The sequence below is a fragment of the Telopea speciosissima genome, chromosome 11 (assembly GCF_018873765.1).
Source record: "Telopea speciosissima isolate NSW1024214 ecotype Mountain lineage chromosome 11, Tspe_v1, whole genome shotgun sequence".
NCBI lineage: Eukaryota > Viridiplantae > Streptophyta > Magnoliopsida > Proteales > Proteaceae > Telopea > Telopea speciosissima.
In genome coordinates this window covers 14,156,975-14,181,530 of record NC_057926.1, presented here as the reverse complement: position 1 = coordinate 14,181,530, position 24,556 = coordinate 14,156,975, and positions in this window count along the sequence as shown.

Sequence of the window (24,556 nt, the reverse complement as noted above, 5' to 3'; positions counted from 1 at the left end):
CAGTGTGAATAGTGGTTGGTTTGATAACAGGGCTAAATGTTTCTTCATAGTCTAAGCAGGCCCTCTTGTTGATGAAAACCTTTGGCGACAAGACGGGCCTTATACCGTCCCACAGATCCATCGGCCTTCTACTTGATCCTTTAAATCCATTTACAACCAACAATATTACACTTGGGTTGGGGAGAAACTATAGTTCAAGTACCATTCCGAACCAAGGTGTCAAACTTTTCTACCATTGCAACCCACCAGGTAGGGATTTTATTGGCCTATGTGAACCAGGTGGGTTCGAGTGGGGGAGTGCTGGTTGTAGTAAGGTGGATATGAGGGCGAAGAGACATTAAGTGGGTTCGATTAGGGGCTGTGGGTTTTGGATGCATGGGTGGTGGGGTGGTGTTGGTATTATTCACTGGTGGGTGGTCAGTGTTAGGAGAATTCAAGGGTAGTGGGGCAGGTATGGTGGATGTTCGAGTGTAGATATTAGCCAACAGTTTAGTGCGGGGCTGAGGCTGGTCAGGTGTAGGAGATATTGAAGGTGGAGGGAAGTGGTGTACCGGGGATTCTAAAGGGGGACCATGTGGTGCGGGAATTGTAGAGACAATAGAGGGTGTGGTATGGACCAAAGCCGAGGCCCCAGGAGACATAGGTGGAGCGGAGGGAGTACGAGAGTAGGACCCGATATTTTTAAAGGGCGAACTCTTAAAAAGAAAAATGGACTCGTCAAATCGAACATGGCGAGCAATGTAGAAGTGATTAGTAACTAAGTCCAAACAATGGTAACCCATATGGGATGGGCTATAACCAAGAAAAATGCATGGAGATGACCGAAATTCTATTTTGTGTCTATCGTATGGGTGGAGAAAAGGAAAACACAGACAACCAAATATACATAAGAAGAAGTAATCTGACAGTCGGTTTCTGAACCAGCTCAAAAGAGGAGACATTGTTGGAAACTGGAGATGGCATATGGTTAGTAAGAAAATGGCTGTTTTAAAGGCAAAGTGTCAATATTGGTGAGGGAGAGCTCTTGCGAAAATAGTGAAAGGCCGGTTTCCATAATGTGGCGATGACGACGCTCAACAAAGCCCTGTTGCTCATGGGTATGGGGGCAAGCAAGACGGTGTTGGATGCCTAGGTTTTCAAAAAATTGAGATAGGTGACGGTATTCACCACCCTAGTTTGATCGGACGGTTTTGATTTCCCTATTAAATTAGCGCTCAACAAGACAAATTTTTTTTTTTAAATGTGGTGAAAACCCCCGAATGATTAACAAGAGGATAACACCAAATCAATTTAGTGCAATCATCCACAAAAATAAGAAAATGTTTAAACCCATGAATTGAAACATAATTAGAGGGTCTCCAAACATCGGTAAAAATTAAATCCAAAGGAAAATACTACGAGTATGAGTTTAGGTAATGGAAGCCTACAGGCTTTGCCAAGTTGATAAGCCGGACAAACATAACTAAGTTGACTAGAGACATAAGACAACTAATTGACATGAAGAATTTGACGAAGAACTCGTTCGTGGGAGTGGCCAAGATGCCGATGCCAGCCATCACAAGCGGTGCGCTCAGCAACATTGATAGAGGGAGGAACGGATTGCACAGGAAAGGTGTAGAGACTCCCGTTACTCGAACCAGAAAGAAGTGTATGTCTGGTTGTCTGGTCCTTAACATAAAAACAAGAGGAATGGAATGCAAAAAAGATATTATTATCACGACAAAAACGTTGAACCAAAAGTAAAGACTTATTAATATCAGGAACAGTACATTGGAGAGTTTAAAGGAATTAGTAGAATGATTTAATATGGAAGAACTAACAACGGAGATGGGAAATCCCTTACCGTTCCCAACATGGAGCTGGTCCTAACCTTGATATGAATCATAAGAGGAGAGGGACTGTTAGTCCGGTGTTGGGTTGCACTAGTATCCGAGTACCATGGGGAGTGAGAGGGAGGTAGTGGTGGATGGTTGTAATGGGTGTGGTTAGCCGTGGGTGATGGGTAAGGAGAATGAATAGGCCATGAGTGGCTGGACGGTAGTGTAGGTGTGGAGGAATAGGTGTGATAAGAAGATGGAAATGGGTTAGATTGGCGGTAATACCAGTTGGAGGTTAATTGACCATGGTCGCGTCCACCATAAGAGGAGCCACAATCAGAGGTAGGAGGGCGGCTCGAGTCAGTAGTAGAGCCGGTGGAGGGATTTCGGTTGACGGTGTTGGCTAATGGAGCAGGGGCATTGGCGGAAGCATCAACAATGGTAAGTTTCTTAGTGCCGAACTATGCACAAACTCGCGACTCAGAAGCAGGGAATGTAACTCATCATATTGGATTGGATCTGGGCATCCCATAAGCATAGGAATCATCTCTCCAAATTCAGAGCGAAGAGCACGAAAAATATGAACACTGAAATCGGCAGCAGAGAGAGGGGATCCGGCTGTTGCAAGTTCATCCTAGATACTCTTGGCACGTTGAGGAAAGTTGAAAACAAATTTGTCTGGCTTGTGTACGAGATCATGAAGAGCTAGGTGCAACGATTGTAGTCAATGCGGATGCATAAGCGCGGAGAACAGTCTCCCATATAGTGCGGCTTGATGTTTTGTTGGTGATCATTGGAAAAACCTTATCTGATAGATAGGGAAGAAGAAGGCTTCGAATGAGGGCGTCCTGTTGACTCCAGGTAGATGCAGCCACAGGATTAGAGGGACACGGTATGGATCCGTCAAGATAACCAAATAACTTTTGGCCTTCAAGAAACTGTTCAAGTTGGGTTTTCCAGAACAAGAAGTTTTTAGATGTAAGCTTTACACAGAGATATTGGGGAGCATGGGGATGGAGATAAGGGGAGAGGAGAGGGGGAAGACGGTAGATTGAGTGGTGGTGGGCGACGTAGCAATGTCGTTGGCCATGGGAAAGGGAATAGAGTCTGTGGCTGCGATGAAGAAGACGATCCTTTGGATCAAAGCTCATTGTAGCTTTTTAGCTTTGATGCCATAGTAAACTTTAAACTCACAGTTTCATTATGATATTTAAAATCCCCAATTGTATTACATGTGATATATATATATATAAAAGAGAATAAAACAGGTATAGAATCCTAGGCAATCACAACTTCCTAATGAGGTGAGTAAGATAAAAGGAAAGACTTGGTGAGCAAGTAAAGATCAAGATTTCACAATAGATATGGAAACCGAATATACACATCGGCTATATATTCGGTTCGTTTGATACGGTGTGTTACCTGAATGGAGATGGGAACGTAGTGGAAGCATCTCGTACAAATTTGGTTACAAACTTTACAAACTCAAACGATCTTCTACAATCTATAGCTATCTCGAAAGGCTTCTCCACAGAGAACTCCACATCGTAAATCCATGGGAAGGAATTAAATCTCATAGAGTACATAATAGTAACTTGGTGAACAAGATTGAGAGTGAGAGACGGAGACCAATATCTCAACAATGGCATTCATCTTAGGGGTCACCTGATTATGTCTATATATATAATCAGTCCCCACCTCCTCACAATGTCTCACTCTAAATAGAAATCAGAGAGAGGGTAGAGACCTATTGGGGAAAGGCCTCCTCCTTAAGTGACCAACCCAACTGGTCCACTCGACTGCCCCATGGGTGGGCGCAAAACCCAAACCGGATCTGCCAAGGTTCGGTTAACACCACACAATAGATTTAATTGCTTTATTTAGATATTTTATTCATTCTTATAAATGTTTTTTTTTTTCATGCAAACTACTCAATTTTTTCAGAAGATATGATAAATTGCATAAAGTTCTACGATCATATTCTAAACTCTTGTTTTCTTTCATTAATGACAAGTTGAAATTCAAGTTTCACCAAACAACACTAAGAATAGAGAATAAAAAATTACTCATGAGAAATCTTGGAATTCATGAAGGGCCGAACGCAGTATGTCATCCCCAATGATCAGTTTTATTCGTCTCATGAAGAAATCATTTGTCAGTTCTCCAGCCTAAGCAAATTGCAATAGAGCTTTGTTAGTCATTCATATTTAATTTTTTATAGAGAAAATTGTCATAAGAAAAACTACATAATAAGCAAATTAAAGGATATATTTACCATGTACAAAGTATGTAAGCTCTCCAATTCTTGAACTTTTGAGGGAGGAAGGGAGCTTTTCACCTTGGATAATAATTTGAAAAGGTTTGAACTTGATGTATCTTGAGTCCTTGGAGTTGTTATTCTTCTTGATGGGTCTGGCCCTACCAAATAGGGAAAAAGAACCATGTGGACAAAGAGAAAGGTCACTATTCAGTGACAGTGTCAGTTTCATCAGAATTGAAATAGTCTATCTGGGAAAGAAACTGTTACCTTCAGTATCAATCCATGAAATTGGCTTTAGATCTCCAGTGAGCAGATCCACCTGCAACATTTGAAGAAAATCAAAGAGGTAGCATGCTCCTGCAATCTGGATTTCTACTATCGATTTTCCTTCTGAGAAACACGACTTCAATCTTTGAGATACATCATCTGAGAAGTCAACCCAGGAACCATTCTGGTAGAACATGAACCTGGAAGGAGAACCACTTTTCCTGAAACTGTGATAGTTTTGCATTAGGTTTTCTATGGAGGAAAAACCATAAATTGGAACAGCTTCAACACCATTGGAATCGTCGTCGGAATCTGAGCATGGTGGAGGGAGATTCAAATCTATTCTAATAATTTCATTTCTAGAGGCTTTTTTAGATCCCAAGCTACTAGGGTTAGGGTTGCAAGCACCATATAATTGAACAGCTTCTACACCATTGGAATCATGGAAATCTGAGCATGATGGAGGCGGATTCAAATCTATTCCAATAATTTCATCCCTAGAGGCATTTTTAGATCCCATGCTACTCTGGTTGGGCTTGGTCTCTTGCATGGTTGTGAAGGATAGAAGAAATGAGAAGAACCCCACCTTGGCTCTATGTCTTTTGCTTTCTTTCTCTCACAAAACAATACTTTTAAGAACCTAAAAAGTTACTATATGTATTAATTTTCGTTCTACTTTGATTTGAGTTTAGATAATCTATTTTAAAGCACAACAATAATCTTAGATACCAGGTCGGATCAGTCGGATCGTATTGGTATCGATCGAGGCCAATATCAATACCTGGCCGATCCCCGATCTGGTATTTGTATCGGATCAATGGTAAAATCGTAAAGAAAACTCAGTTTTTAATGAAAAATAGGGTAAAATTAACTGATCCCATACTGGCTGATTTGGATCAGTATTGAATCGGAGGCCGATACTGATATCTCAATCAGTGGCCGGGTCCAATGCCAGCTATAAGAGGATCAGGATCGTCTATGGCCTGCTGCCCGTAGCAGCCATAGCAGCGCACTAATGAGGCGCAGCGCAATGACCAAATTCGTTACAAGACTTGTAGAAGGCATTATTTTGTTTTTTATTTGTTTTCTGAGGGAAGGAAGGAATGAAATCTTTCTTAAATGGACGTGGTAATATTGACCTTGAAATAGATTTTGTTTTGGTTTTAAATTTATAGAAGGAAAAATCTGATATTTATTGTACATAAGGAAATATTAGTGTAAAACAACCCATACAATCAAAACTAAGAAAATCTTTTAAAAGGAAACTCATTACTCCCTTTGATAAAGCGAAATCTATTATTAACAACATGGTTATTCCAAATATAATTGTTGCGGACAAAAACTGACCGGGATGTTGTCGATCCGGTTTCCTGCTAAAAAACAAGAGCATAAGAGAGCAACAGAGGGGACTCTAGGGGGTGACTCTTTGATGCTTAAGTCAGCCCTTGAAACAACGATAAGGGATACAAAGTAATGGTAAAACTAAGGTGATGAGTGTTCGATCCTTTACTTGGGGGTTCCTCGTATTTATAGGTAGAATGTTAAGAGCCGATATCCTATGCCTTCTAATGGTAGGTTTTCCTTGTAAGGAAGACGAATCCTTGTAGGAGACCATCATTGTAAGATATCAGATTAAAGAGTCCTCCAAGGGAAGTCCTACTGGATCGTGGATCCTGCCACTTATATAAGGTAGAGTCCTTATATAACAAGGGGCATAATGGGTTTGTACATGTTTTGTCAGATACTTAACTATTGTGTCCTTGCCACGTGGAAATTTCTTATTTGGAGCTAGATTTTACCTGTATTAGATGCCCTCCACTCCCTCAGTGTCGAATGAGATCAGGGTAGTAGGATACTATGCTTCGGGTACTGGGCTTCGCTGCAAGGGTTCCTCCCCAACTTTAGCTGGTCAGAGTGGTTCAAGTTCTGTTTGGGGCTTGTAAGGATCCACCAACAAAATAGCACGATGGGTCTCTCATGGGGTTTTCCCCTTTCTCAAAATGGTCTTCCCTTCAAGGACTAGGGTTAAAGAGGAGGTACTATAAAGAAAGGGGGTTCAACAATCTTTGGGGGTTTGGGATATCATGCAATATATATGATGGAGTCGTCACTTAAGATTAGGGCCTAGGACATGATTGGTGTAGCCCTATAAAGGGATACATGATTCCATATGGTCTGCTCAGAGAATTTGGGTAAGCTGTCAGGTTACAAGAGTGGAATGGTGTTAAGCACCCACTTTGCTTGATTGAATCAGTCTTTCCACTAGAAGCTTGATTTTGAATGTTCTCCCATGATGACTTAATTTATACTAACATGTATGATAATAAATATACAAAATAATGATGAAAACTACAAAAATAGCGGAAATATGCTTAAACGATCTACATTATGCCAAAATGAATGACCAAAAAAAATGTGTACTTGATGGTAGAATTTACCAAAAAACACACAAAAATGCACCATAGGTCAACACTCGGCTCTGGTGGAGATGGACAAACTACCTGACTCTCTCTTATCGCGTAAAAAATGGCTTATCAAAAGTATGTTGCTAAGGCTTTCCTAGACTCTGGCAGGGCTTCCGCGCTATATTTTTAAATCACCAACAGGGCTTTCTGGACTCCGACAGGGCTTCCACGCTATATTGTTGAATCACCAACAAGGCTTCTTAGACTCCGACAGGGCTACCACGCTATATTGCCAAATCACAAACAAGGCTTCTGAAGTCATATTACCGAATCACCAACAGGGCATCCTGGACTCCGACAGGGTTTCTACACCTTATCACCAATAGGGCCCTCGAGGGCCAAAACAAACAGAACTAAAGCATAAAAAAGAAATAACTTCTCTAGGGACCAAAACCTCCCTTTTATTCTCTCTTTTCTCTCTCTCTCTCTAAATTTTTGGACTTCTGGGAGTTTCTCGGGATTTTTCTAGAGGTCCTCTGGGCTCTCCCCACTATTAAACTGTATTTTTTGAAGGAAGACGAGCCCTCTATTTATAGAGAGCCTAGGAAAACTGGCTGTCGACCCAGGCTGGGTGGTGCCGCCTAGGTCCTTGGTGGTGCCACCATGATGGGGCCATCGTGGGTCTAGGCCAAGCTATTGACCCCCCAGTCAGTGCCACTGGGCTAAGGGTGATGTACCCAATCTTCGGGTGGCGGCATTGCCGACTTGCTGTGGTTTTTCATTCGAATTCTGGGAGATGCCAACTAAGTTTGGATCCATACGGTCATTTTTCTTGTGTCTGAGTCTTTATCATGGGTTTATGGGTGACTTGAGAGACTCGTCATCTATCCATGTTTGTATTATCATCATTGCCAGAGGGTGACAAAAATCAGTGTCAACTGTTTGCCCCTCTTTGGTCAAGGCTTGTGCCAACAGCCAAATGGAGAAGACAAAAGATCACCTGATTTTGACACCAGGAGCATGTACTACCGTCACTTTACTCATAGCTGACACAGTTGAAATGATAAAACCACTCTTCGGTAAATCGATCGATTATCATGCAAGTCGCCTACTGTATGAGGTTCTTCGATCAAATCTAAATATACAAAAAACAATATGATGAAAATGATATGAAAATTCAGAAAAGAATGCATATGCTATGGCTTTTCTTAGCCAAAATGTGAGGGTGATAAGGTACCACTTCGACCAAAATTCTTGGAAATTTAAAGATTAGTTCGACGTCCTTCGGCTGGTGTTTGGGAATTTAGATTGATTCAACACCCTTCATCCAAATCACTGGGGAAAATTTGAGATGATTTGGCATCATTCGGTCAAATACTGCATGGTACAGGATTGATACGACACTTTTCTGCCAATCTTCTAAGAATTTAAAGATGGATTCGGCGCCCTTCGGTCAAATTCCACATGGTATAGGAATGATATAGCACCCTTCGGCCGAGTTCCTGAGAATTTTAAGATGAATTCAACACCCTTTGGGTGAATACGCATGGTACAGGAGTCATACGGCGCCCTTCAGCCGAGTTCCTGAGAATTTTAAGATGGATTCAGTGCCCTTCGACCGAATTCTACATGGTATAGAAGTGATATTGCGCCCTTCGGCCAAGTTCCTAAGAATTTTAAGATTTATTCCACACCCTACGGCCAAATACCGCATGGTACAAGAGTGATACAGTGCCCTTCGGCCGAGTTCCTGAGAATTTTGAGATTGATTTGGCACCCTTCGACCGAATACCTCATAGTATGGGAGTGATACGATAGCCTTCGACCGAGTTCCTGAGAATTTCAAAATTGATTCGGCACCCTTCAGCCGAATATCACATGGCACAAGAGTGATACAACGCTCTTTCTTTGGGATTGACGGGTCACATCTGGTGTTTGAGTGGCCCTATTTAACGACGGACGGGCAAATCAAGAGCTGGGTGGATTCGGTTGGCACTGGATGGGCACACCAGAGGCTGGGCGAAGTCGTCAGAGACTGGGCAGCCTTGACCAGGGCTGGACGGTCCCCACCAGCAGCCCGACAGCTCTGCTAGAGCCAGGGTGGCTCAGAAGAACTTGAGCGGCCCCGTCCAAGCTTGGTTGGCGCCGCCCAAAGGTTGGGTGGTGCCACCGAAGCCTAAACTTGGTCTATAAATAGAGGGCTTCTCCCCCCTCCCCTCTGAAGTCCAATTTGATGCCTAGCTCTGCCAAATTTTTGCTAGAAACTCCATAAAATTCTTTACTCGTTTTATTTTCATTTATTCTCAAAAATGACTCTGTCGGTACCTAGGCGTGTTTACCGCATTTGGATGGGTCTGAATGACTATGATGAAAAGTGCAATTGGTATTTGGGGTCTACTCTAAAAGACTACAAGTGTCACATGTGCTGCGACTTGTGGGCGGAGGCTGTAGGGATAAGTATGTTTTAACTTTCCACCTTAGACATATTATGACATGCAAATCGAGGCAAGTACACTATGCACCTTTTAGGCATAAAAATGCATGCAAATGATGTGAAATACATCTTATACCACCTTAGGTACATAAATGCAAGCTAATTATTGAAATTCACCATACATCACCTTAGGCATATGATGGCATGCAAACAAAGGCAAATACACTAAGCACCAATTTAGGCAAAAAAAAATGCATGCAAATCATGTGAATTGCATCACATACCACCTTAGCTATATAAATGCATGCTAATTATGGAAATTCACCAAATACCACTTTTAAGTATATGATGGCACGCAAACTGAGGAAAATGCACTATATGCACCATTAGGTGCTAAAATGCATACAAATCATGTGATATGCATCATATACCACCTTAGGTATATAAATGCATGCTAATTATAGAAATACACCATATACCACCTTAAGCATATGATGGCATGCAAACCGAGGCAAATGCACTATGCACCATTAGGCACAAAAATGCATGCAAATCATGGAAAATGCATCACATACCACCTTAGGTATATAAATGCATGCTAACCAAGGAAATTTGCCTAATTATTATTTTCTCAATTTGCAGGATTTGATCGGTACTAACTTCAAAATGTATTATTGCCCCTCTTCGGTTTGTAAGTTGTATAATGAGCTCTATCCTTCGGTGGAGGAGCGCATCGATTGGACCAGTATTTGTCATGCTGCATGGTTGGACGATATGAAGTTGGAGCCTTCCATAGTGCCCCTTCTAGTAGAGAGGTGGTGGCCCAGCACCCATACCTTTCATTTTTTCGCAGGGGAGATGATGATCACTCTTACTTGCTTTCATGTCATCACAGGTCTCTCTTTCGGGGGGAAACCCGTGCGTCTGCCAGCTGGCTTGGAAGTAAACCTATAGAGGTATACTTCTCTTACCGGACTACCTATTGTTGAACGAGGTATGAGGGTAAGCCACATAAGGTCTCACTGGAAAGGAATTTCAGTGACCGATAAGTCTTCTTTAGAGTTGTGAGACTAGTAAGCTCATAGCTTTCTTCTGTTTCTTATTTCTGGGACTCTATTCTGTAGTCCCAAAGAAATTGCCATTTTAACATTCATGCCTTTTCGAGGATTTTGACCTCTTTTTGCCTTCTTTTAACTTTTCATTTGATTTCCACTAATCTATCCATTTTTCTTTTAAATAGACTTGGTGGTATGATGTCCTGGGGCTTAATGTTATAATGAATCGATCCGAATAGGGACAAAATCCCAAAAGCCAGGATCTCTATAGGGCGTTCAAGAACACAATCAAATAAATAATAGAAAATAAGGATAGAACCACCAACCTTGTTTCGCATCCATAGTGATGATGATTGCAGCGAAAAATAAAGAACAAAGATCTAGGTGCTTCCCCTCTATTCCCAAAGTAACTGGCTTGATAAGAATACCGAATGCACAGGGACGACGAACACTGAATATCTCCCTCTCTTTCCAGAATGCACTCCTCAATAGTGATTGAGAATAATTAGTTGTTATGGGTAGAGGGGGGACCTAGCTCTCCTTATATAGTAATCCCTATAGGGTCTGACTCATCACAGTCCCAATAGGAATCTATCTGGCCCACACTAAGCCAGTCCACATTAGACTTCTAATATAACTTCATGACCCCACTTTATTAGACCAAAACCTTAATTAGCCTAGTTTAGGGATTTAATTATGTTCATATGGAATTTTATTAGAACTAAAATTCTAACATTCTCCCACTTGGACTTACATTAAATTCTTTATTTTTAAAAGGATTTAAAAACAGTTTTGACCAAAACAAATCACAGGCTAACAACTCTTTAAGAAAACTTTATGTGCATAATTTTTAAAATAAATTGGTGTAGAGGTCATATTAGAAAGTCAATCCTATCCCATAGAGTTTTAGACACTGAATTATGGCGGTAACTGCATCTATGATCAAGCGACACAGAGCCTTCCATGGTCACGAGAGCCCTTAACTCTACTAACATGGATGTAATGTGGTAGTGTGGCAATACTCACATAGTGATTCCTTATGTATTATCAATTTGTCAGTCCAAAATTTCTCTTTTTAAGTGGCACAGGCTCACTAGAGAAATAATCTTTATGATTCAAACGAATCTGTATGTCTCATCTTGAATAACTCGAGTTTTACTTTATGTGTTACAAGACATACCTTTAGGCTAATAACTTAATGCCCCAGCCTTGCTTAAGGTTAACACATTCCTTAAGTCTTTAAAACTAGATATATATACATCATGTCAATAAATGAAACACCCAAGTGTTCAAAAGAATTTTGCATGCAATAACAACTGATACATATAAGCCAAGATTTACCACACGGTAAAAATTACAGATGAAAATAAACTTTATTTTACAATGGAGCAAAACAACTCCCACTAACCAACCGCATCCCATGATGCACCTAAACCTATGCTTATGACATGTCTTTCAAAACACAAGGGTGAAGACCTTAGGTTAGGGGATCTATAACCATATCATCTGTACCAATATGCTCCACTACAATGTCACCTTTCTTTACTGTCTTCTTTATGGTCAAATACTTGACCTTCATGTCCTTAGACCCTCTAAGTTCTTTATTGTTGTTTATAAACAACACAGCAAAACTGTTATTACTATATGTCTGGATGGGTCTATCCACAGAATCTAAAATGGTCAACTACTTTATGAGATTCCTGAGTCAAATAACCTGAGTAGCAACCCCATGGCATGCTACAAACTTTACCTGTATAGTCAATGTGGTTACCAATGTTTATTTTGTACTATTCCATAATACTACCCTTCCTGCCATTAGAAAAACATAACCAGATGTGGATCTCCTATCATTCTCACAGCTAGCAAGGTCGGAATCTGTATGACCCACTAGCTTGAGTTAAGGAATGTGTCTTTATGTTATATATAATCTTTTGTCTCCTACAAGTACCATAATACTTTCTTGGCAGCAACCCGGTGGCTAAGACCAGGATCTGACTGATATCTTCCAAGAAGACCCATCACACAAGTAATATCCGGTCTAGTACAAACCTGAGCATACATGATACTACCTAGTGCGCTAGTATTAGGCACCTCATTATGTCATCCTTCTCAGCTTTATTTTTTGGGCACTGTGTCGAGCTCAGTTTGAGAACAGGAACATTCCCAGGTTTGCAATCCAGCATACTGAACTTCTCCTGAATACGATCAACATAAGCCCTCTGAGAAAAACTTAGTAAACGAAGAGAACGATCCTTATGGATCTCAATGCCAAGGACAAAAGAAATCTCACCAAGGTCCTTCATGTCAAATTCCCTAGATAATAGTTGCTTTCATTTATGCAACATCCCTAGGTCACTGCTAGTAAGCAGGATGTCATCCATATAAAATATGAGAAAATAGAATTTGCTCCCACTGACCTTGTGATATATACACTGATCCACTTTATTTTCCACAAAATCTAATGAAGTCATGACACTGTCAAACTTCAAATACCACTGCCTAGAAGCTTGTTTGAGACCGTAGACAGACTTCTTGAGTCCACGCAAGATGGTCTGAACCATCCACCGCAAGACCCTCAGGTATAATTCAACAAGCTCCCAAACATCATTAGGTTTCATCGATTCCACCTCATCTCTCATTACATCTAACCACAAATCTAACTAAGAACTAGAAACAACGCCTGAATAAGTAACTGGATCAACCACACAACCAATGTCGTAGTCATGTTCTCTCAGATATACCTCATAGATAGATGGTATTTCTGAATTTCTCTCCTTGATGGATTTCCGTGATGGTGCTACCACTGCCTCACCCTGAATCTGAGAAATCTCAGCTGGAACTGCATCAATGATAGGATCCTCAATCGCATCCTGATTGAGAGGAATCTCATTAGGTGCTACATGAATGTCAAGGACCGTTATCAATATCAGGCTCCTGAACTCCAGCAAGTGTAACTAATGGCGTAGTATGCCCCACATCTGTCTGAATAGGTAGAAGAACATGTATCGATGTACCAACCATGTCACTATCTCGAACAGTCTGAGAACAATCATTCCTAGTGTCTCCGCAGGGGTTATAAAATTTATATCCCTTCGAATGATCTGGGTAGCTAACAAAATAGTAATGAGTAGTCCTAGGATCCAACTTGTTCAAAGTCGGATAATATAATTTTACTTCTGCAGGGCACCCCAAACTCTAAGATGGTTTCTGGGTTTAGTAACTACATGGTTAAGGATACAAGGAGTAGTTTTTAAAAACTTCTCCCATAAGAACTTAGGTAAAATTTATCTTACTAATCATACTCCTCACTAGTGCGGTTATGCCTTTCGGCAACACCATTTTTCTCAGGACTTCCTGGCATAGTAAACTGACCAACTATCCCAGAGTCCTCTTAGTATTTGGCAAATAGGCCCTTAAGCTATCCAGCATCGCCATGTTTGCCATAATACTCACCCCCATGATCGGATTTAACAATTTTAATAACTTTCCCCAACTGTTTGTCAACTTCAGTCCCAAAAATCTTGAACTTGTCAAGAGATTCAGACTTTTCTTTAATTAAGAACAAATAGCCATATCGGGAGTAGTCGTCTGTTAAAAGTGATGAAATAAAAAATTTCTATACTATGTGGCTGAATAGGGACCACTGATGTCAATGTGAATGACCTCCAACAGGTCAGAACTATAGACTACAGTTTTCTTCTTTATCTTGATCATCTTTCTCTTACATCAGTCTACATAAGTTTCTAGATCACTTTCGAGAGTAGGTAGGATGTCAGACTTTATCAGCCTTTCCACTCTTGCCTTAGAAATATGACCTAACATCTTATGCCACAATGTGAAAGACCGTTCTTTAGGTAAGGGTCTTTTGGAAATAGTGTTTTCAACATTATGGAAGGCATAGATATCATTGGGAGATAAACACAGTCTGTACAATCCATTGGACGTAATGCAGGAACCAACTTTATTTGAAACAAATTTATCATACTGTTCTTTATTTCAAAATGGTAACTACCAATGTCCAACACTGAAATCAAAATTAAATTCCGCCTGAAGGATGGTACATAAAAAAGTATTCTTTACAGTCAAATTAAAACTAGAAACTAGTAAGAAAATGATATCTCCCACGAATTTTACGTCAATCATATCCATTGTTCCCTATGACAAGCCTTGATTCATCCTGATTTGGCCTCTTCCGGTTTATGAATCCCTGTATGGTAAAGGCAACTTAGTTAGTTGCCCCGCCGTCTAGCCTCCAAGAACTGGATGAGGCTTATGATAGATTGGATTCACAAACAAAAGCCAAAGAATTGTTACGTGATGGCTTGGGTTTTGATAACCAAGTCTTGTATTTGTTGTAGTCCTTCTTTATGTGACCCTTCTTCTTGCAAAAGAAGCAGCGATCACTCTCTTTCTTAGGTCCCAAATTGTTAATCCGATCGCACTCTTTATTGGCAGACTTATGAGTATGATTTTTAGACTTTTCACTCTCATGGGATTTGGAAATAACAAGTAGTTTCTCTTCCTCGGATACAACCCTAGAAATAAGGTCATCGATACTCCAGACACCATCCTGGAAAAGGTAGTTGATTTTGATGATGTCAAAATCAGAAGGTAGGGTATTAAGAACTTGATGAACAATCAAGGCATTAGGAAGAGCAATATTCAAGGCTTTGATTTTGGTTTGATAGTCAACCATCCAAACAATATAATCCCTAACACCCCCAGAACCATGACATTCCATATTAAATAGCCCTTGCAGAAGTCTCCCAATCTCAACATTCGATGAAACTTGGTATCTCTTGGAAATTGCATCCAGCAATTCTCTGGCAGTACATTTATCAGGTAGACCACTCTTAAGGTGTTTCGGTATCGACCTCTTTTATAGATAGTACAGCTAAGCGATTACTCTTTTTCCATGCAGAATGCACATATTTTTCATCCTTAGTACTATCAACTATTAGGTCCATTGGTTTATCTATAATAAGGGACGTATGCACATTTGCCATTTCCATGGCAAACATAATGTCCTCTTTCCAATTCTTAAAATTTGACCCGGTAAGAATCTCAATAGTAACCATGTTATTATTGACAGAAAAGGTGACTGAAAATTTAAACAATGAACAGTACAATATTCAGCATGATGCAAGTACAGCTTGAAACCTTATAAGCTTATGAGAATTTTACACACATCATTGTGAAAACACCTTTGGGCTGAATTCCCAACATGCAATTGTAAAAATCCCTACATACCAGTGGCCATGGGAATACAGCTCAACTTTCAAAATCCACCACCTTTGGGTGTGCAGAATTCTAGGGTCAGCCTATCATATGTATACTGTATATGTACCCCTTCAAGTACCAATACATGACCACCACCTTTGGGTGTATGACCACACATTAGAGTTGAAGGACATCCCACAACTGTATGAGACCGGTGTTTCACAAATCCAACAAGGAAGGTCGCTTTGGCGACTGCATCCTGTCGAACCCATGGAACCCTCTCTTGGGATATTCCAAAATTACTTACATCCTTACACAAATTGTGTTATTTTATAATTTATGACAAGGGGCTTAACTGTCTCAAAATTAACACAAATATGCCAACAGTATTGTTCATCAAAGTAGGTATTCTAGTAAGTCAAAAAATTAGCTCGGTTCCCAATGGAACGAATCGATAAATTCCAGAATAGGGCATGCATCAATAGAATACCAAGAATATTTAAAATATGCATATCTATTTTTAATGTCTTAAAACTAACACAAAATCCAACGATTCTATTCATCAAGGTAGGTATTCCAGCAAGTCAGAAAATTAGTTCGGTTCCCAATGGAACGAATCGATAAATTCTAGAATAGGGCATGCATCAAAAGAATACCAAGAATATTTAAAATATGCATATCTGTTTTTAATGTCTTAAAACTAACACAAAATCCAACGATTCTGTTCATCAAGGTAGGTATTCCAGCAAGTCAGAAAATTAGTTCGGTTCCCAATGGAACGAATCGACAAATTCTAGAATAGGGCATGCATCAAAAGAATACCAAAAATATTTAAAATATGCATATCTGATCAAAATAGAGGGCACCACTATATAAAGCACAGAAAAACAGAGCCAACGCAAAAAATGGGACCCCAAACGGAGTTTCGTAGCCCCCAGAAAGCCCGGTCAAAGTTTTCAGCCCAAAAAGGTTGATTGTACTGGTTTGACCGGTCTGAATGGTCAAACCGGTCCAACCAAACTAAGTCAATTCCTGAATTGAACCCGGTTCAGGTACTGGTTTGCCCAGTCCGGTCCAACCAATTCTGGGTCAACCCAAAATGGGTCAACAGCCGAGTCTCCGGGTCAGAAAATGGGTCGACCCGACCCGGGTGGCGCACGTTAGCACCTCTTTATTCCTGTCAGGGGTGCACGATAGCAAAACCCTAGATCCCCTTTTGTTTTTTTTTTTTTTTTACTAAACCAGATGGTGAGTGAGATCACCCGCCGCTGCCGGTGGCGCGTGAGAGCGCGTTCGGCGGTGATCCACCCGCCAAAAATTCTAAAATTTTGTGCTCTACGCACCCATGTGGTCAGATTCTGTTTTCGTCGGCTAAAAAAATCGGCAGAATGCCAGTGTCCTTACGGGTTTTTGGAAAACTGAAAAAAAACCCTAAAAACCTTGATTCGAATCAAAAATTTTTCGATTCCCTTATTATGTTCTATTATTTTGAATCCATATAGGTTCAAGAACGGATCTATGGAGGCTCTGATACCACATGTTATAATGAATCGATCCGAATAGGGACAAAATCCCAAAAGCCAGGATCTCCATAGGGCGTTCAAGAACACAAACAAATAAATAATTGAAAATAAGGATAGAACCACCAACCTTGTTTCGCATCCATAGTGATGATGATTGCAGCGAAAAATAAAGAACAAAGATCTAGGTGCTTCCCCTCTATTCCCAAAGTAACTGGCCTGATGAGAATACCGAATGCGCAGGGACGACGAACACTGAATATCTCCCTCTCTTTTCAGAATGCACTCCTCAATAGTAATTGAGAATAATTAGTTGTTATAGGTAGAGGGGAGATCTAGCTCTCCTTATATAGTTATCCCTATAGGGTCTGACTCATCACAGTCCCAATAGGAATCTATCTGGCCCACACTAAGCCAGTCCACATTAGACTTCTAATATAACTTAATGGCCCCACTTTATTAGACCAAAACCTTAATTAGCCTAGTTTAGGGATTTAATTATTTCCATATGGAATTTTATTAGAACTAAAATTCTAACACTTAATGCCCCAAAATTGAAGAATGAAGATTGGTTTTTCTTTCCTTGTGCTCTGCGGTGGGTGGAAGACAAAACCTCAGAGAATGGTTTAGATTCTACTTTTCACGATCTACAGGTTACAATGGATTCCATCACTGCAGATATGGTATTTAATACCTCTTCTCTGATGCCTTCCAATTCAATTATTCATTTTATTTCCTGCTTTTGAATAAAGACATTGTGTATTTTTCTCTTGTAAATGGTTTGGCAACCTTTTTCTACTGATGACTCCCTTGAGCCAGAGTAGTATGTCCAGGCTGCCAAATTCACGGGTAGGAGAGTTCTCTTCTGAGGTCTAGTAGGTGTGCCTTTTACCTAGGAGAGAGGGTTACTCGCCAGTGGTCGGACATGTAACTGGCTCCCCGTCATCCTCCAAATCTCATGCATAATACTAAGCAGCTCACAGGAGATATTCTGCAACATCTGGTGGCGGGGTGAAATATAGTCTATCAGACTTTTCTCTATCGAGAGACCATATGTGTTCCACTACTCCTCACAGTCCTAAGGTATGATTTCAAATTAAAATCAAAGTTTTTATTTCTTCATCCTTAGTCTCTCTCCTAATTTATGATGATGGTTGTAGTATCCCGATCGTCCTCTCATCTTAGGGACTTATGGTTCTCTACTGTCTCCAAGAAGGACTCGTAAGAGATTTTTCCTTGCTTCAGGGAGAGGCTTCCCTAGCACAGGTTGCTCTGCTTCTCAAGGGATGGGAATTACTACATGCCCTATCTATCACAAGGTTCTAAAACTCCGGTTTTGACTAGGTTTCTACTAGCCAAAAACCGAGTTCATCTCGATTTCGACCATATCTCGGTCGAAACCTAGAACTTCCTCCAGGCTAACCCGAACCTTGGTTTCGAGGCCCAGAAGTTGTTTTTTTGCCTTGATTTTTGTTGTGCTGCCTATTTTTTACATTTTAAATCCAATCCATGTATTAGTTTCACATAGAGAACACTAAAAATAATACTTGGGGTTTTGATCCAAGTTTGATACTGTATATTATTCTTGGAAGTGGTATCGAATAAGGTTTGACCAGAACATAACACCTTCAATATAAATCAGATTTAAGAAATCTTGGATTTGTTAGAAAGCTTTATTTTGACACCTTTCCAACAAGTCCAAGTTTGCTTAAATCTAGTTTATATTTATTGGACAGTAGAGAATCCTTTCTCCATTGATCACATGTCATATATCAAAGATTGCATCAACAGATTGTGATCCTCCAATTTTGATAACTCCAATCCTGGACAGCCATGGCACCAACCTCACCAACCTTCCTTAATCATGCATGGCTCATTTATCTCATGTGATATCCACATGTGAAATCTCTCAAGAGACATAGATGGTAATCCTACATATATCATTGATATGAATCCAACCTTGTATGGCAACCTCATCCCCACCATTGATCACCTTCCATTTATTGTAAGACATTATATACCCTATTGTATATAGAATATTCATGGAATGAAACACAATTGAATTACAACTAAATTAATATGGTACTAAACCTTATCCTTCTGACTCTGCTATTGTGGAGACTTGGATGGAACAAGATGCAGCAATAATGAGTATACTGATTTCCTCTCTTTTTGAAGAAGCCCTCCCTCTTGCGGTTGGCTATGAAACAAGCAAAGATCTGTGGGATGCCCTCCATAATGCTTACAGTTCAGCCTCCACCACATGCCTCTTGTCTCTCAATGTGGCGCTGTAGAATCTCTATCAAAAACCTGATGAAACTATCACCCAATTTCTTCAACGTGCCGAGGCACTATCTGACGAGCTTGCAGCAGCAGGAAAACCTTTGCCCCCGGCCGACTTCAACATTCACATTTTTAGAGCTCTACGCTCAGATTTCCAAGTTATGGTTCCCACACTCATGGGGTGTCCTGATCCCATTCCCTATTTGGAATTGATGAGCCTTCTTCTAAGCCATGAACATCTATAGGCTTCTCGATAAGCCATTATTGATCCGGCTGCCACTGCTTTGGCTAACATTACTCACCAAAGCCGCGGCCAACAACCTCCATCTACTGGCCGTGGAAACCCACGGGGGTGTGGATGTGGTGGTGCTGGTGGTCGTGGTCCCCCCACAAGGCCAAGTGGGTTTGGCCGGTCCAACGCTTTCACCCATAGTCCATGCACAATTTGTAGCCGCACAAATCACCAAGCTGACACGTGTTATTACAAAAATCAACATCAAGGCCAGAATCCCAAACCCCTACTACCCACCCCAACCCATAACCAATCATACCCCCGACCGAATCATACCCCTACCACTTATTACCCTTCTCCATCCACTCAACCACCCACCCCTCATGCCCATTATACCACTCAATGTTATAACCCACCTAATAACCCATCACTCCCTCCTCACTGGATAGCCGACACAAGGGCTAGTCATTATGCAACACTGGATCTCCAGGCATTCTCCTCTTATGAGCCTTACAAAGGTAACAATGAACTCATGGTTGGCAATGGTAAATCCCAACCCATCTCACATGTTGGTCAGTCCTTTATTTCATCTCCCTCCCATTCTCTTTCTTTATCTAATGTGTTACATGTCCCAAGTCTTACAAGCTCATTACTTTCAGTTCAAAAATTCGCACGTGATAATGATGTATTCTTTTAATTTCATGCATCTTATTTTTATGTGAAGGATCAGAAATCCAGGCGCATTCTTCTTTTGGGGCCGAGTAAAAATGGTCTCTACTCCATACCGTCTTCTACATTGCTGTCTCCTTCTGCTAGGTTTGCTGTTCAATAGTCCTACGCTCTTTGGCATCATCGTTTGGGTCACCCACATGACCGGGTTCTACAGCTCATTATGCGTGACACCAAGCTTCCAAAGTCACCATATTTGTGCCCAGCCTGCCAAATGGGTAAGTCCTGTCGTCTTCCTTTACATGAAACTCATTCTAGAAGCACTTCTTCTTTACAATTAATTTTCAGTAATGTATGGGGTCCATCCCCCACACTCTCTACTTTGGAACATCATTATTTTGTGTTATTTGTGGACGATTATAGCAAGTTTGTTTGGTTTTTTCCCCTCAAGGTAAAATCGGACATTTTCTCAACTTTTAAACAATTTCAATTACTTATGGAACATCAATTTTCATGCAAAATAAAATCAGTTCAAACCGATTGGGGGGTGAGTATCGTCCTCTTGCCCCCTTCTTTGTCTCTCTTGGCATTCAACACTGGCTTTCATGCCCTCATACCCATGAGCAACAAGGTGCGGTCGAGCGCCACAATCGTCACATTGCTGAAACAGGCCTCATCTTGCTTGCTCACGGTTCTGTTCCACAAGCATATTGGGATTATGCCTTTGAGACTGCTGTATACCTCATCAATAGGATGCCTTCTACAGTTACTAATGATAAGTCCCCACTTGAAATACTATTCAACCGCCCTCCGGACTACTCTTTTCTAAAAACATTTGGTTGTCTATGTTTTCCATTCCTCTGCCCATACAACAATCACAAAATGGAATTTCGGTCCGCTCCATGTGTTTTCTTGGGCTATAGCCCACCTCACTTTGGCTATTGATGCTTGAACATTGAGACCCATAGGATTTACATTGCCCGCCATGTGCAATTTGATGAGAATGTTTTTCCTTTTCGCAACACCCAACCCCAATGCCCTCCACACCATCCTACACCATTCAACACCCCATGGGTATCTTTCCCATTACAACCTGCCCCATTACCCCCATTGGCCGTCCCTCCCCCCCATACCTGAACCCCCAAACCCACCTAATCCCCCATCTGTTACCTCCACAGCCCCACCTTTAACACCCACCACTGGTTCCAACTTCACCACCCCACCCACCAGTCCCCCACTTTGAACCCAGCTATTAATGGACATCTATACCCTCACCGATCCTCAACCATCCTCACTTCAGGCCAGTTTATCACCCTCTACACTAACTGAACCCACCACCTACACCCAGGCCAGCCGTGACCCAAGCTGGCGCTCTACCATGTTCGAGGAATTTGATGCATTGTTACGTAATAACATGTGGTTACTTGTTGCATGTACTCCTAACATGAATTTGATTGGCTGTAAGTGGATATACAGGATTAAGCGAAAAGCGGATGGCTCTCTCAAACGTTACAAGGCTAGATTGGTCGCCAAGGGTTTCCATCAACAACACATGGGGTTGATTATGATGAGACATTTAGTCCTGTCATCAAACCCACAACCATTTAGACAGTTCTTTCCTTTGTCATCTCCAATGGATGGTCTGTTCGCCAACTGGACATAAAAAACGCCTTCCTTCATGGCATACTTGAGGGGTTTGAAGACCAGTCTCGGCCTAATCATGTCTGTCGACTTCATAAGTCATTATATGGTCTTAAGCAAGCACCGCGTGCCTGGTTTCAACGGTTATCTCAGTTCTTGATCTCCTCTGGCTTCACCCCATCTCAAACAGACACATAATTATTCATCTATAAATGGGGGTTGGTGATTACTTATGTCATTATTTATGTGGACGACATCTTGGTCATCGGTAATGACCCTTCTCATGTCAATAGACTATTGGATGGCCTCGCATCTGAATTCTCCATCACTAATCTGGGCCGCCTAAGCTTCTTTTTGGATGTTGAGGTTATATATACAAACACTGGGGTTATTCTCTCTCAAACTAGATACATCAAGGATCTTCTACAAAAGGCAGGGATGAGTGATTGCATACCGGTTCTCACTCCCATAGCCACCTCAGTCAAAGCATCCTCCACGGGGGGTGCCTTGTTCAGTGATCCCATAAAATACAGGTCCATTGTCAGAGCATTACAATATGCTACCTTGACCCATCCGGATATTACTTATTCTGTGAATCATGCCTGTCAGTACATGCATACTCCAAGTGATGACCACTGGTCCATGGTTAAGAACATATTAAGGTATCTTCAACACACCAAGCACTATGGGCTCTCTATTACCCGCTCCAGCTCACAAGATCTTCAGGCTTTTACTGATGCTGATTGGGCGGGTGATTAGCACATTTATGTGTGAAATCTTAAGGCATAAAGCATGCATTTTACCACATTGGATAGAGTTACTTTGGTGCTTTCTTGCGCTTTTCAGGTTTTTGGCCATTTTATGCAATTCTGGGCTATCGGGAGCTGCATGTCCCAATCTACACGTAAAGTCATCACTTTTCTTTCCATGACTGTAAAGAGGACTAAATTTTGAGCAAGAAGGATGTGACGGAACGCAAGTACGCATTCATTTAGCCCTCCATGCAAGTGATTATCTTTTCAGGCCAAGAAAGAATAATGGGCCAGAAATGAGCTGTAATGCAAGCCCATAGCCATTCTGCCACTTCCCAAGGGTACTTTTGATATTAAAGAAGGTATTTCTAATCAATGGTTGAGATCCACTACAAGTACAGGACTGTTTCGACGATTTTCCAATCTTGAAGAGAGAGAAGAGCTACCAGCCACATGGGGGGACCACATTGCCACACTGTCCACTATTTTAGGGGTGCACCAGGGCTCCACGACTTTTAAAGGGTGCACCCTCCACGATTTTTGAAAGAGGACAGCATGGGTATTTTATTCATTGTTGAGTGGAATCCTAGTCATCATCATCACTCTCTCTCTCCTCCAACTTTTCAATGGTATTTTTGGGATTTGACTATGGATAGATTGCTTTTGGAGAAGATTCCCTCATCCATGGAAGGTTGAAAAGTCAAAGATGCCTTAATCACATTACTTGGAGAAGACTCCTGCAAAGAAAAGGAAGCACAAGAACAAAATTAGAAAGTCTACTTTTTGAAAAATAGAAGGTTTATGGACTAAGCTTTGTACATATCTCTTACCTTCCATTATTTTTATTTTATTTGGGGATTCTATTTTTTTGTAAAGGAAGGAGAGATAAGGGAATAATTTTTGGAGATTCTCTTCTCTCTCCCCTCCACAGTTTTTAGAAGGAGAGAAGCCCCAAAATTGTAGAGCCCTTCTCCCTCTTCTCCCTTCTCCTCTCCTCCTCTATAAATACTCTATGCTCTTGGGTTGTAAGACTTAATTCCAGTTCAGTTTTTAGTTAAGCTTTTAATGCAATTTTAGTTCAGTTTTTTATGAGATATCTTCTTCTTCTCCTTCTCGTTTGTGATTTCTCTAGTTCTAGTTTGATTTTATGAGCTTAGTTCATGGTTGTAATAGGTTTATTTTAATTAATGCCTTCAATATGGTTGTAATCTTTTAATTCTAGTTTAGTTTTAAAGCTTTCTAGTCTAAGTTCCTAAGTTAGTAAGAAGACTTGGAGATTTAGAAGAGGAAGCCATGGAAGGATTATTCAAGTTGTTCAAGCTTCATCAATTGCATTCATGCAAAGCCTAATTAATTCATGCAAATTCAACTTTGGTAGAAGGGAGTATTAGCTCTTATTTTTAATTATTATTTTCTTCTTCTTCTTAACCTCTTAATTCTTCTTCTTATTCTCTACCTGTTTCTTCTTCTATTATTTTTATTTTAGTAGTATTCTCATTCCCTCCATTCCATCCAGGACTCTCATTCTCTACCTCTCTAATTCAATCATGCTTTTAGGGTTTTGTTTTTTTTTATTTACTATCATCATGCCATGCATTATGCTAGGATTTTAATTTAATTATTTTTGTTTAATTTTCAGATTTGGTAGCGCTATTTCAAGCGTGGTAAAAGCGAGCAATTTCAGTCCAGTGCAAGCACCTTTGGGTTTTACTTCCTTAATCTCTTAGTTCTATTTTTTGTGTGGTTGTGATGTGTGGCTGCAATTTATTCCTTCAAATCCGCGTTAGTATTGATAGGTTAGATGCTTGTGTATTAGGACGCCAATTCAATTCGTTAGATGTGTAATATCGCTAGATGCTTGTGAGTTAGGATACGTTAATTTAATTATCATTAGTTTAATCCAACACTTTAATTAATTTGGTTCACTTTGCATTTCTTTTAAGTGAGTAAGATAGAGTGGCATACATCTCCTTGTGTTCGACCCGTAGCTACGACTGATCC